Source organism: Agelaius tricolor, unplaced genomic scaffold (assembly GCF_023055355.1).
Source record: "Agelaius tricolor isolate 1412-34295 unplaced genomic scaffold, bAgeTri1.0.p SCAF_14, whole genome shotgun sequence".
In the NCBI taxonomy this organism is placed as follows: Eukaryota; Metazoa; Chordata; class Aves; order Passeriformes; family Icteridae; genus Agelaius; species Agelaius tricolor.
Window position 1 is genome coordinate 17,083,534 of NW_027269274.1, and position 12,520 is coordinate 17,096,053.

Sequence of the window (12,520 nt, forward strand, 5' to 3'; positions counted from 1 at the left end):
CTGTGGAGCATCTGATAATCTTTTCAGGATTGCTGGTCTGAAAAAAATACTGTGTCATTAGATCTGGTCAGGCTAAGGTATATATATATTTATGCCCAAGGAACTGTAATTGCAAAATTCAGTGTGTGGTGTTTGCTTTGGGTTTTTTTTCCCCCCTTTCCAATACTGCTATTACTGCCTTGCTGCAGCCAGTGGTATGCATTGGAATTAAGAATTCAGTTTAAGCTTTCTAGTGTGGTAGTGTGCTAAATTAAGGTGCCAGTTATGAGCAAAGAGGTTAATGGTCTTACATAATGCTGGTCTTGAGGTTTTTTGCCACTGCAGAATCAAAAATAGCAATTAGGAGTTCATTTTTTTGTCCTAGTTGTGTATTTTTCTGTGAGGATCAATTATCTGCAGCAACTGACTTTCTAATCAAGGCTGTTTTTTCTGTTTTAAAAGCATCATAATTTAAAACTTGAGAACAGTATTAAAAATACCAGTTCACCACAAGCTGCTTACATTTGTCTTTCAGTTAGTGGTCTCTTGGAAAGCTATAGATCATCCTTATTTTATCAGAACTGCCTAAGGAATGTAATTTTAGCTCCTCTGTGTTTATGGCTTTTGTAGTTATTTTTCATGGGTTCAGCTCCTTGTGGCTTTTGTGTGTCTGTGGTTAACCCTGTAGCTTCTCTGTACAGTTACTGATTAAAACTCTTTAACTCTTGACTGTACTTTGCTATTGCATTGTGTAGTCTGAAACAGCCAAAACCATGGAGTGTTCTTACAGATGAATCTGAGATCTGTTGTGTTAGGCAGTGCTTTTTTTTCCTTCTGAGAACACTTTGCCATTTGTCCCAAATGGGAACTGTGTCCATTAGATTTGGCTTGTATGTGTGTCTAATCTCATCCTAAATCTCCATTCACAGAGATGCTGGAAGTGTGTTCCTTCCTGTTGAGGTTTCCCTTCATGTCTAGCCCCACTCTTTTTTTTTCTCTCATTGTGGAATTCATAATGCATTGTAACTTTAATTACCTTATGAATAAAAAAAATGTATATGGTCACCTCTATAGCAGCATGGATTGCTTTACCTCTGTGCACTGTTAAGTGGCAAGAGGAAGAATTCCTGGTTACATTGTCTAGGCAAGACTCGGGATTTGCTTTGTAGACTCCATTCAGAAGTGTCCAAATGGTGTCTTGTTGGAAGGTGAAAAAAGCCCCAAAAGAACAGGGAGAAAGTTGTCCTCAAATTCTTGGTGTCTGATGTCTGTGAAAAAGAAGGATTTATGTAACTGAATGTGCTGCATTCTGCTCCTTGGCTCTCCCTCTGAGTGCCAGCATGTTCTTGCAGGGCACTGCTGCTCTCACTTCCTGACAGCCCACCTGGGCTTGGTGCCTGCTGAGGCTCTGCTTCGGTACCCGGGTGGAGGAGCTGTGAGCTGCACTCACCACACTTGCCCTCATTTTTTAGCATATGGTGATCTCTGCTTTTCAGTCTTTCCGTGATGAAATGTCTGCTTCCAGGGTACTCAGCAGCCTGCATGTGCAGATAAGCTGAATTGGGGTTTGAGCAGGGAAGCACTAAGCAGATCTGCAGCTGGGTGTGTGACAGCACAAAGAAGAGTCTCCTCCAAACATCACTGGCTGTGGCTTTCCCTACTTGCATTAGAGATTCCATTAGAAGTCTGCTCTTTGAGCAGTCATCTTATAAGTTTTTCTAATATCTCTCTGCTGATAGAAATGAGGACACAAGACATAGTGTTAATGTGTAATAGCAGTGGGCTGGTAGCTGAGCAGAAGTCTCCCAAGGGTAGGATTCATAATCCTCTTAAGGCAGAGGAGAATCAGAGGCTTTGGAAGGTCACCTTTTGCGGGGTGAGAAACATTCCCTGTGCAAAGCTCTGTTGCCTCTGTGATCAATTCCTCTCCCATTTTCATATTTCATCTCACAGCAGCAGAAAATATACTGAGATGAATCCTGCAAGAGTCTTGACCCCTGTAAAACTCCCACTACCTCAGGTTTGACTACCTGCCAAAAGACAGCTGTGTGTATATGGGTTGATAATCTTGTGTGACAGGGTTATGAAGTCTCACTGTATGGAGATAGTGGTCTGTTCCCCAGGAGACACTTTGATCTAAAGGGGACAGCCATGTGCTTCTACTTAGTGCTTTGCAGCTTCACCACAGTTTTACCTTTGCCCTATTTTGTTGCACCTGTATTTTGCTTGTGTTGGAGAGTTGTGAGAAATTCAGATGTCTAAATGCAGTCTTAAGTGACAACTTCAGTAAATTTCCTTAATGTTTAAAAAGTCTGTAATACGTGTATTTGATATTTAAAGTATAGTACTTTCAGTGTTAGTGCCTGTCAGAAGCCAGAAATTTATTAACTTCTTCCTTGTGATTTATGATATTTTAGTGATGTGTTGGGACAGAGTTACAGCATTTGCTCATGAACTTAGTATTTTCTTTTAAAGACCTACTTTTTCTGCAAGATTGTCCAAATACAATGGAAAACTTGCTGCTTTTTCAAGCAGCAGCCACAACTTAATCTCTGAACTTTGGAGGAATGAATTCTGCATGGCAGTGGCCCAGACTGTTCTGTGTGCTTTCCTCCACATGGCAGCAAGATGGCAACTAAAAACTGAATTTTCTGCATCTCTGAAGCAAAGCTGGGCCTTCCAGGAATCCCTGATTTGATGGATGCAGTGTCCAGAGTTAGGTGTTCCAAGCCAGTGGTGAGAGCTTGCTACAGCAGATGTTGAACATGAGGAAATGGGTGTGAGGCTCAAGTCATGGAACATACCTTAGTGGAATTCTCCTGAGGACACCCTAGGATGTCCCTGTCACTGAGGAATTGCTGTGCACAGCCAAGGGTGATGTGTCTGCTCCCCAGCAGTTGAGGGCTATATGTACACAGACACAGCTTTTTGGACCTGTGTTGGCACAAGAGCCCTTTCATGGTGGGGCAGGGGACGAATGACTTGTTCCAGCTTCGTGTCACCTTCAGCGTTGTTGCAACTCCATTGCTTCACAGGAGCTGCTGCAGTGGTTTCCTCACAGAGGCCTTTAGATGGATCAACTCTTCCTAAAAAGCTTCGTTGTGCAGAAGTGGTCAGCTTTCTGAAGTGACTTTCTTAATAGTTTAACCAAGGTAAAGAGAACCTTGGATGTAACCCAGGCAGCAGTTTCTAAGAATTCTTTGTTGTTTGTATAATGTTGTTGTCACTGTTCCCCCTGGCTTTGCTCCCCAGTACTGCTTGTGCATGCTGCTGCTGTTTGTCATGCCCTATTTAATCACAACAGGCTTTCCTCACTCTCCTCTATATATTTTAGCAGCTCTTTTGCTCTGAAAATAATGCTGGTATCAAATAAATTAAAGATTTATTTTTGAGGAAATAGGACGTTTTAAATATTAATGGTGTGTTGTGGAAGATGAAAACATAAAGAATTAGATTGCAGATTTTTTAATGTACTGTTTAAATCTTTTGAACCAAAGTGGTTTTGTATAACTATTAGGTAGTTATGTTGTGATATTTTATCTATGTTGAGTAAGAGAGCAGCTTCACAGTTGCTTGGAGATGGAGTTTTGCTATGCCTTGGTTCCCACTTTCTCCCATGTTTTGATGCTGGGGGATTGTTGGCCAGATGTATTAGGGACCTGATCCAACTGAAAACTGAAGGCTTTTTGTTTTGTTTTATATATTGCTGCTTTGTTTTCCTACCAGATTGGGTACGTATTGTGGCTGTTTGCAGGGGTGCTGATGCTGGTGTAAAGAAGATGTCAGGAGAGGTGAAAAAGTCAAATGATGTTTCTGCTGCAAGGGACAACTCACGTCTCTTTAAAGTCAGGGGGTGAGACTGTTCTCTGAGCGTGTGTTTGCAGGGCAGCTGGGGCTGAATGGAATTGGCCCTGCTCCTCTTGTGCCTGCCCTTGCCCTGCTCAATGATTGTCCCCTTTTACTTTCGTTGGGCACTGGCAGTAAACCAGTTCAGGAAGCCACATTGGCAAAAACAACTTTTCTTTTTTTCCGGGTTAACTTGTTTGCCAGGCTGGTTTCTGAGCAGGATCAGTGAGTGCCAGTGCTGACTCAGGAGAGAGGATGGGTTTGAAGAATGCTGACTTAGATTTACTTAAGATGTCATGAAACTATAGCCTGAGATGCATGCTAAGTAACAAAGGGTAAGGTTTGCCAGTTAGCAATTTTTTCAGTTCTGTGTCTTCATGGATTGATGTGGTGACATCTACAAAAAAGGCTGCTGAAGAGCTTAGAGACTAATTTTTTTGTCTTCTAGAGCAGACACAACAGAAACTGTAGAAAGCTGATTTCCTGAAGCTATTTCATTAATGTGCTTCCTGTCCTATGCTAGAAGTATGGTTATTCAGTTTTCTGTGCCTCATTTTCAATGAGAAGGCCTCTCACAATGGTGTGTCTCTGATGCAGGTACCTGTCACCAGCTGAAAGCAGAGATCCCAGTAGGTTCCCAGGTAACCATCAAAAAAGGAGGTATTTTCAGTTGCTTTTGTCTCACAGTATTTGAGCCGGTAATTTGGGAAAACTTCAGTCTGTTTCTCTCATAATTGTTTCCAAAGTGTGCTAGCATGGCATCATTGCTTGGTGCTTATTCTGATTGTCAGTATTTCTGTTTGTATTTCCATGTTCAAATAAAAATTCAGCTGCAATTTGAAGAGTTGCCAAAACTGAATATAGGCTCCCCTGTTCACTCTTTGAATGTCACAGTCTTCAAATTAGTGGGAATCTGCACATCACGTAGGCTTGTGTTTCTTGAATGGAAGATCACCAAGATAGTTAGTGGTTATGCAATTTCTGGGAGAGTTTTGTTTCAGAACTTGCCCCAAAGCTGTTCATTCTCATTAATGACTTGGTTAGTCATGTTTTTATGTTTATTTCAGCGTGCAGGCTGCAAAAATGACATATAATTTTGGACAAGCAACAGCTTGAGGGAGCTCAGTAGCCATGCCTTAGCTGTAGGGTAGACATCAGTGTGACCTCATTTTGTCTCACTGGAGAGACCCTCCGTGGTTGCAAGCAGTGGCAGTCAAGTCCCCTATGTGTTGTTTGGTCTGAGATCCTGTTCTACAGCAGCCATGCAATGAGGTGAGCTGGGAATGCAAACGTTGGCTTGAGGCACGAGGATAACCATCAGCAATTCAGGCACCTTGTGCTGATACAACTGTTTGTACAGCTGCACAATAGATTGGGGATCTGACCTGGTTGAAAAGTAATCCTTAAAAAAAACAAAACAGAGTGCTGGTTTATTTTTAACTGTGATCACTTCCCTAGTTTGGCTCATGGTGAGGCTGCAAACAGTTGTACCATTGCAGCAGAGTTGAGTGGGAGGGTGCTGTTAATGCTGTTCCAGATGTCAAAGGATTGCCTGTGCAACCATGGTCTGAAGAAATAACTGAAGGAGGAGTTAGAAACTGACTTCAATCAGTGCCAGAAGGAATCTCAACATGATATTGGGTGGTTTTTTAAAGCCAGGCATTTGGATGGTATTGGTTCCATTGTGGAGGATCACTTTATAGAGCAACCAACACAAGCAAGCTTTTTTCAACCCAAAAGCTTCCCTGTTTTACCAGCCTACAGAGAACATGGTGGATGAATGAAGTATCAGCGTGCATTTTTTTCTTGTGCAGACCAAACTTTTGATGTATGTGTTTTCACTGTCATTTCCCTGTCAGAGCTGGAGGCCTAAGTGTTCACCTGGGTTTTCTTCCTTAATTCACTGGTTTTGCACATTCTGAAAGCAGGAAAAAAAGAGATTAATTTTTTTTCTTGACTTTCATCTTCAAATAGCAAAAAAAAACCAAACTATAAAATGTCTTCTGTGTTTTCCTTTATCTTCCCTTATTTTTTTATAAGATTGTGCTGGGCAAAGAGCCAGAGAACACACCTTTTTTCTCTTTTTTTGTTGCTCATGTAAGGTCTGAAACAGTGTGTGCTCTTGCTGTTGAGTTGAGGGAGTTGACTCTTTTTCCTGTTGCAGAATCCTCACTTTGGCACCTGTGCTTTGCTTGCTCTGGGTGACAAGTGTAAGGTGCAGCACATTGATTGTTCCTTTCAGTTCCTGTCAGCCACCCTCTGAAGCCTGAAAAAACTGCTCTTATTGCTGCTCAGGTACTTCCTTTTCCTGGGATTTTGGTGCTTTTGCTGTAAGTTTCCTCATTTCCTCTCTACAGAAGCTGGAAGGATCTTGTCCCATCTTTCCACCTGCTTTCCAGGTGTCTGTACTAGCTAGGAGTCTGAAGGACACAAGGCTGAGGTGCACAACCATTTCTCCTTGTCCTGTCCATGTGCAGGTGGGAGTGGGAGCTCAGGCTCCAGAGGTGTTTGCACATGTGGGTGACGACTGCACCTTTCAGCTCAGAGGCCAGCAGTTACTCTGTAGGAGATCAGGCCAAATGGTTTTCCTTGGCTCTGGCCTGATGCCTTCAAGGTCTTCTGGGGCATTTAAGAGAGGAGAAGATGAGGTGAGAACTTAGGAGGTGCCAGTTGTTCTCTTCACTGCTTTTGTAATACAAACCTGAGACCTGCTTGCCTCACTGCAGTGGATTCTCCTCGGTGTGGTGGGGCAGCTCCCCAGTGCTGAGCAGCCCTTCCCTGTGCCGCCCATCTGGCTGAGCTGTGTCCATGCTCCCACAAAATCTCACACCTCCCTTTCCCTGCCAGCAGTGCTCACTGTGCAATGCACTTGTCCTCTGGTTCAGCACAGCCATCCCAGCTCTGACTCATTCTCTTGCTGTCAGCAGCTGTGCTGCATTCACCTGCTCCTCCCTCCTGCATTCTGATGCTGTTGAGATTGTAGAATTTGGTACCCACAGCTGACATGAAAGTGCAGTTTCTGAATGGACTCCTCCTCATGCTGCACTCACCGTAGTCATTCCATCATCTACCTGCTGGGGAGGCATGTGGGTGGTTACTTGGATGACTGTGCAGGACTTTCTTAGGGTTGTGGCTGCCTTATTTAAGCCTCACTGTCAGGGAAGAGGCCAAGGTCTGTGGCTGAAGAGTAGGTATACTTTATTTTAGATGAAAATTTTAAACATAAGATTTTTTGAGACAGGAGGTAAAATTGTTCCCTCTGCTTATTCAGTCTGTAAGTTGAATTACAAATTTTGAGTTAGTCTTTGAGCCAGGCTTCTTCAGTGGGAATGGCATGAGTCCATGAGTCTTTTTCCTTTCTCCCTGTCATGCTGACAATGCAGGGACAATTTTCTGCCTGTTGATGAGTTTCTGAGTCCCTGCACTAATGCAAATTTAAAAAGTGTCTTTTCTTGGTGGGTTAGGTTGATTCATTGTGGCTTTTAACTGTTGAAAATATGTTCCTTTCTAACTGTCTCTGACTATTGGATTGGAAAGCTGTGCTGAACAGCCAGCTTTTGCAATGGAATAATTTAAAGGTAACCTGTGGAGACTTCTTCCTCTTTGTAAATGATGTGAAGCCAGAAATTAGCTCACAGAAAGCTGAGCAATGAGGCCTCACAAGCATTGATCTTCCCTAAGCCCTTCTCTAGAAAGCATGTGTCATAATCTCATTTCTCCTATAAAATGCAAAGCCGATATTGGATGACCCTGCTCTCTTAGGCACAGGCTTGGAAAAAAGTCTGGGCTGGTACTGATAAAGCAACCTTTTGTTGTACATATTCTGTCAGGTCTTGCTGCTGTGGAAACTCTCAGGCTTGGACTGCAGCCAGTGCTTTGGAACAGAGAGGGAAGGTGCCCTTTTCTACCAAGGCAGGGTGTATTTGTGGCAAGGTGCAGCAGGAGGATTCAGCAGCTCAGCTCCCTCTTGCTCATCCCCCCCACTTCCTGCTGGAGAGGAAAGAGTGATGATGACCAGACCAGGGCTGGCCCTTCTTGCAGCCTTTGCAGTGACACTGATAGCAGTGACAAGGACTGGCAGGTCCCTGTGCCCTCCTGCCAGTGTGGTGCATTTCTCCAATGAGGAAGGGGAAGCCTGGAGAAAAGAGCAGCAAGGGAATTAAATCATTATCCCTGTTATCCTCCACTGCTCCCCAGCATGATCTTATCACAGTAGTGCCAGCTTGTCCAGCATCAGGCCAGACAGGAATACAAGCTGGAAGAGGCCATTTGAGCCCCAGCTTGGGTTACCCCTGTTCACAGACAGCTGCATGGCAGGTGTTCACAAAATGTTGCAGAGTACCTGCTCCATATGTTGCTGAATGTGACAGACCTTCCCTGTTAATGGCTGTGTGCTAAGAGTTGGCTTAAAAAAAAAAGATAAAAACAGAGAGAGAGGCTACCACTGTAGCGTGCCAGTGTGAGAAAAGGGGTATTGTCTGTGTCCTGGGTCTGAATTCCTGACAAGGACTCCCAGTACCTCATCCCTCCCGGAAAGCTTGCCATGCTTTATGTGTAGGTGACAGCAGAAGGGCCTTTGCAATTCTTGCTAATGTGGCCTCTAAGAAGAAAAAGCCTTGTTTAAGCCCAGATCTGAGCACTGGTTTTAGTGAGTGGTTTCAGCCCAGCCAGAGTTAAAAGTACACGGCTCAGCCTCTCTTTGCTCAGAAAGAGCTGAAAAGGCTTGGCTTCCGCTCCTTTCTTAGGAAAAGAAGGGCAGAAAATTCTTGGTCTCACAGGCTGCTGGCAGAAGTGCTGAAGCTTTGTGATCAGTGTGATAGAAGTATGGCACAAGTAGTCTGTCGTGGTTTAACCTCAGCTGGCAGCTCAGCCCCACACAGCCACTCACTCACTTCCTTTTTGGAGGGATGAGGGAGAGAATTGGAAGGGTAAAAGTGACAAAACTCGTGGGTTGGGAAAAAGGCAGTTTAACAGGTAAAGCAAAAACTGCAGGCACGAGGGAGGTAAAACAAGGAACTCATTCCCCACATCCCATGGGCAGGCAAGTGTTCAGGAAAGCAGGGATCCATCACAGTAGCAGTGACTTGGAAATGAAGACCATCACTCCAGACATCCCCGCTTCCTTTTTCTTTCCCCAGCTGTGTATGCTACACTTGACACCATATGGTCTGGGATGTCCCTGGGGCCAGTTGGGGTGTTGCCTCCCAGCTTCTTGTGCACCCCAGGCTTCCTCACTGGTGGAGCAGTGTCAGAAGCAGAACAAGCCTTGATTCAGTTAGCCCTGCTCACTAATAACAAAAACATCTCTTATTGTCAACATTGTTTTCAGCACAAATCCAAACCACAGCCCCATACAAGTTATCAGGAAGAAAATTAACTCTCCCAGCTAAAACCTGCAGAGTCTTCCTTCAGATCTTTAGGAGCCAGAAACAAAGGCTATGTCTAAGAACTTGTACTATAAGCTTAATTTTATTTCCCTTTCCCTAGGTTCAGACAAGTTCTATCTTAAGTAGATCAGGCTCTTTCCTTGTGAATAATTAGCAGTTGGTGCATATGTGCCCTGTTGATGAGGAAGAAAGAGGATTGGTGAAGGAAGCTCAGCTCGTGGCACAGGGTGGAGCATGCATGGTAGTGGCTTTTGTCCTCTCCAAGCCCTTGTTCACTGCACTTCCTCCCTGTTGCCATTCTCCTCCTCAGCTGGCATTCTTGAGCAGCTTTTCCTAAGACTTCTGTTCCACTTTGGATGCATGTATGTAGATTGTGTTCCACTTCCTGGCCTCAATCTGACGAGCCACACTTGTCATGGTGAGAGCAGCCTGTCCACAAAGGAGTATTTGGTACTAGTTCAAGTGTTGGACAATATGCATGAGAAGGCTCAGGATTCAAAGCTCTGTGCTTAAGTAAGCTAGGAAAATTTGTAGCTTCCTGGATGTCACCAAGGCCAAATGTTTCTGGTTACCTCCTAAGTGTTGCTGCAGGTTCCTGGAGAGTTGTGTTCTCTGCCCAGGTCCCAGGGCTCATCTCCATTTACTGCTGACTAGACAGACATGCTTCAAACCTGCCTTTGTGCTGGGAAGTTGATCTCATAGCACTGTGGGGAACACTTTTTTTTTTACTTTCTTAGACTGGATTTTCTTCTCATACCTCATCCAATCCAGCATGAGTAGAAACAAATCTGCTTTTCAGCACAGATGCTTCTGCTTTTCTTTGCTACTGAGTCTAGCTCACCAGGAACCAATTGACCAAATGCTGTACTCCTCTTGTTTGCTAGACTGGTATTTTCTATTCTTGTGCTTCGCTCCTGAGTGCTCTGGGGCTGTTCAGGGAAAGTCCAGCTTGTGTCATGGTGACGTTGAGGTCTGTATTTATCCCTTGCCCGTGGCCTCTCTCCAGAGTCATCAGTGGCCATCTGCCTCAGCCCTGGTTACGGCAGGGCCTGGGGCTGGAGTCGGAGCGGCGGTGTGGGAACGCGGGTGTGCAAGCTGCTGAGGGCAGTCAGTGTTCTTGCTGTGTGATTCATCACAATTTAAAGCATTTGTTCTCCTTTTTATTCAGGGAAGTAGCTTCACCGGTGAGTCGTGAAGCGTTGCCAGTGTTCCTGTACAAGATGGCTCACAGAGAGCAGGGACATCAGCGTCGTGGGGTGCTCAGCAGTAATTCTCACACCCATGGCACTGCAGCTCCCTGCCCTCAGCTCTCGTCATGTGGTGACCTCCAAGGCTCATTTTTCTGTCTCCTTTAAGTGACACCCTCAGAGGAGACATTGCTGTTCTGTTCTCTGGTGCTGTGAACTGGCAGGAGCATCTCCTTGGGTCTGATGCTGGTCTGGTAAGACACCTGTGGTCTTCAGCCAGGGTTCAGTAATGTTTTAGAGATCTCTGGCTGGGTCTTCAAGAACACAGCACTGTTTCTACAAAGGGGTATATTCCCTGCTGGAGGGTGATGTTTGGTTGTGAGGACGGGGTTTACCCCACTTAATGGGTTAGGAAGAGCAGAGTTATCTTGGATGTCTTACTGAATTTTGTTTGGAAATGTGTTACTACAAGAAAACAGATCTTATTGCCAGGATGTGTTTAAACAGTGAGGTATGCAGATCAGACTTGGAGCAGATACACTGACAAAGATGTCTAGACATAAATATTGTAGAGCAAATTCTGTTCCAGTGCATGAGTCTGTTACTGGGGAGGATAATGAAATATGGGGGGCTGTATGTCTGTGTAGTCACTAATAACTCTGCTCCTAAACCCAACCCCCCACCTTTCCTGAGTCCAGCTCAGTGGAGACTTTGTCTTTTTAAGGAGAGATCATTCTGTTGGAAGGGGGTGCTAAACTGGCCTGGGTGTTTCACTGCTGCTTGAGCTGCAGTGGTGGTGGTGGAATATACCAAAGGATCTGCCTAAATGAACTGGTCTCCCTCAAGCTGTTTCTGAGACTGTGCACTGTGTTTTGCAGTTTAATTGGAAGGACTTTGAATTTTATAAGCCAGCTAAAATAGTTGAACTCATGCCTTTGTTTAACAGACAAAGGATGAGTAATATTTAGGACTTCAAATAGTTTTCTGCTTTATATTCGTTTGAAACTGCTGGGATTCTTCTCTCTTTGTTTGTGGATAGTGTCTATGTTTAGTAGTAACCCTTTACTTTGAGTTAGTTTGATGAAAAACACTAAGCTGTATCTGAGCTATAAAGTGTCTCTTTCTCAAGCCCTATGGAAATCTTCCTCTTTACGAATGCCTCCAAAATGCTGCTTGCCACAAAACATTTTTTTCTCACATTCACTTGAACATGGGAAAATACTGCCTGTATGACTGTTTCTCTTAGAGTCTGTAGATGCACGTGTAGAGCAGTTGTATCTGGCTTTGGACTCTTTCCCCACCTGATGCCCAGCTCCTTCTCTTGTGTCACAGCCTCAGAATGTTTTGGTTTTATGGCTTTCACTTCCTCCCAGGCAGCCTGCACACCCACATTTTGTCATGTTGGGGTTTCTTGGGGGTGCTGGGGTACTTGGCTGTGAGCCCAGGACACTTGGTGGCCACAGCCATTTCCCAGCAGCCCTTGGATGACTGCAGTCCTGAGCATCATGTGCATGTCTCCTGAGTACAACAACTGTCACACAGATAAATCTTGTGTTTCTCTTTCCTGTGAAGTTTAAACTACAGGAAGGTGTGAAGTTTAGTTTGTCTTCTGTATTGTTTGGAACAGCTGAAAGCTCTGCTTTAGTCATTGGCAAAATAAAAGAAATTGAATCCAAGACAGAGCATCAGGAAGGGAGACTTTAGTTTGTGAAAGATTTGTCTGGAATCTGTGAAATACTGACCTCTTGCAGATGGTGGTACCTTGCTTGTTCTTGGATATTAACTATGTTAAACCCAGCTAAAACATGTGAGTGTCTGCTGCTGAAATTTCTTCATGTTGATAAAGCAAATAAGAGGGAGGAGAGAAATCCCCAGCATGTTTTTGTTTGTGATTCAGCTTAGACTCTGAGTTTGGGAGACAGAGTTTGAGGGATGCCTTGAACAGACTTTGACATGAATTACTACAGAGAGGGACTATCTGTGTTGTGGGGTTTTCCCTTCTTATTTCCTAGCCCCTGCCTTAAAAGCCAGCTAAATATTCACATTATTCCCCTTGCACTGAATGTGCTGGTGTGGTCATGTAACCACAAAAGGAAATGTTTTCTACGGGATCAGCGAGAT

General features: G+C 44.3%; 1 protein-coding gene across 4 annotated transcripts in view; it reads left to right on the forward strand.

Moving 5' to 3' along the window:
• IP6K1 (inositol hexakisphosphate kinase 1) overlaps positions 1 to 12,520 on the forward strand; it is a 37,008-nt gene that overhangs the window by 14,824 nt on the left and 9,664 nt on the right. Inside the window, exon 4 of one of the 4 annotated variants that reach the window (XM_071439995.1) lies at positions 10,381 to 10,653. The exons of the other annotated variants lie outside the window; for them this stretch is intronic. The gene's annotated coding sequence lies outside the window, so the exon portion shown is untranslated. The remainder of the gene's footprint in view (positions 1 to 10,380; positions 10,654 to 12,520) is intronic. 4 annotated transcript variants of the gene reach the window in all.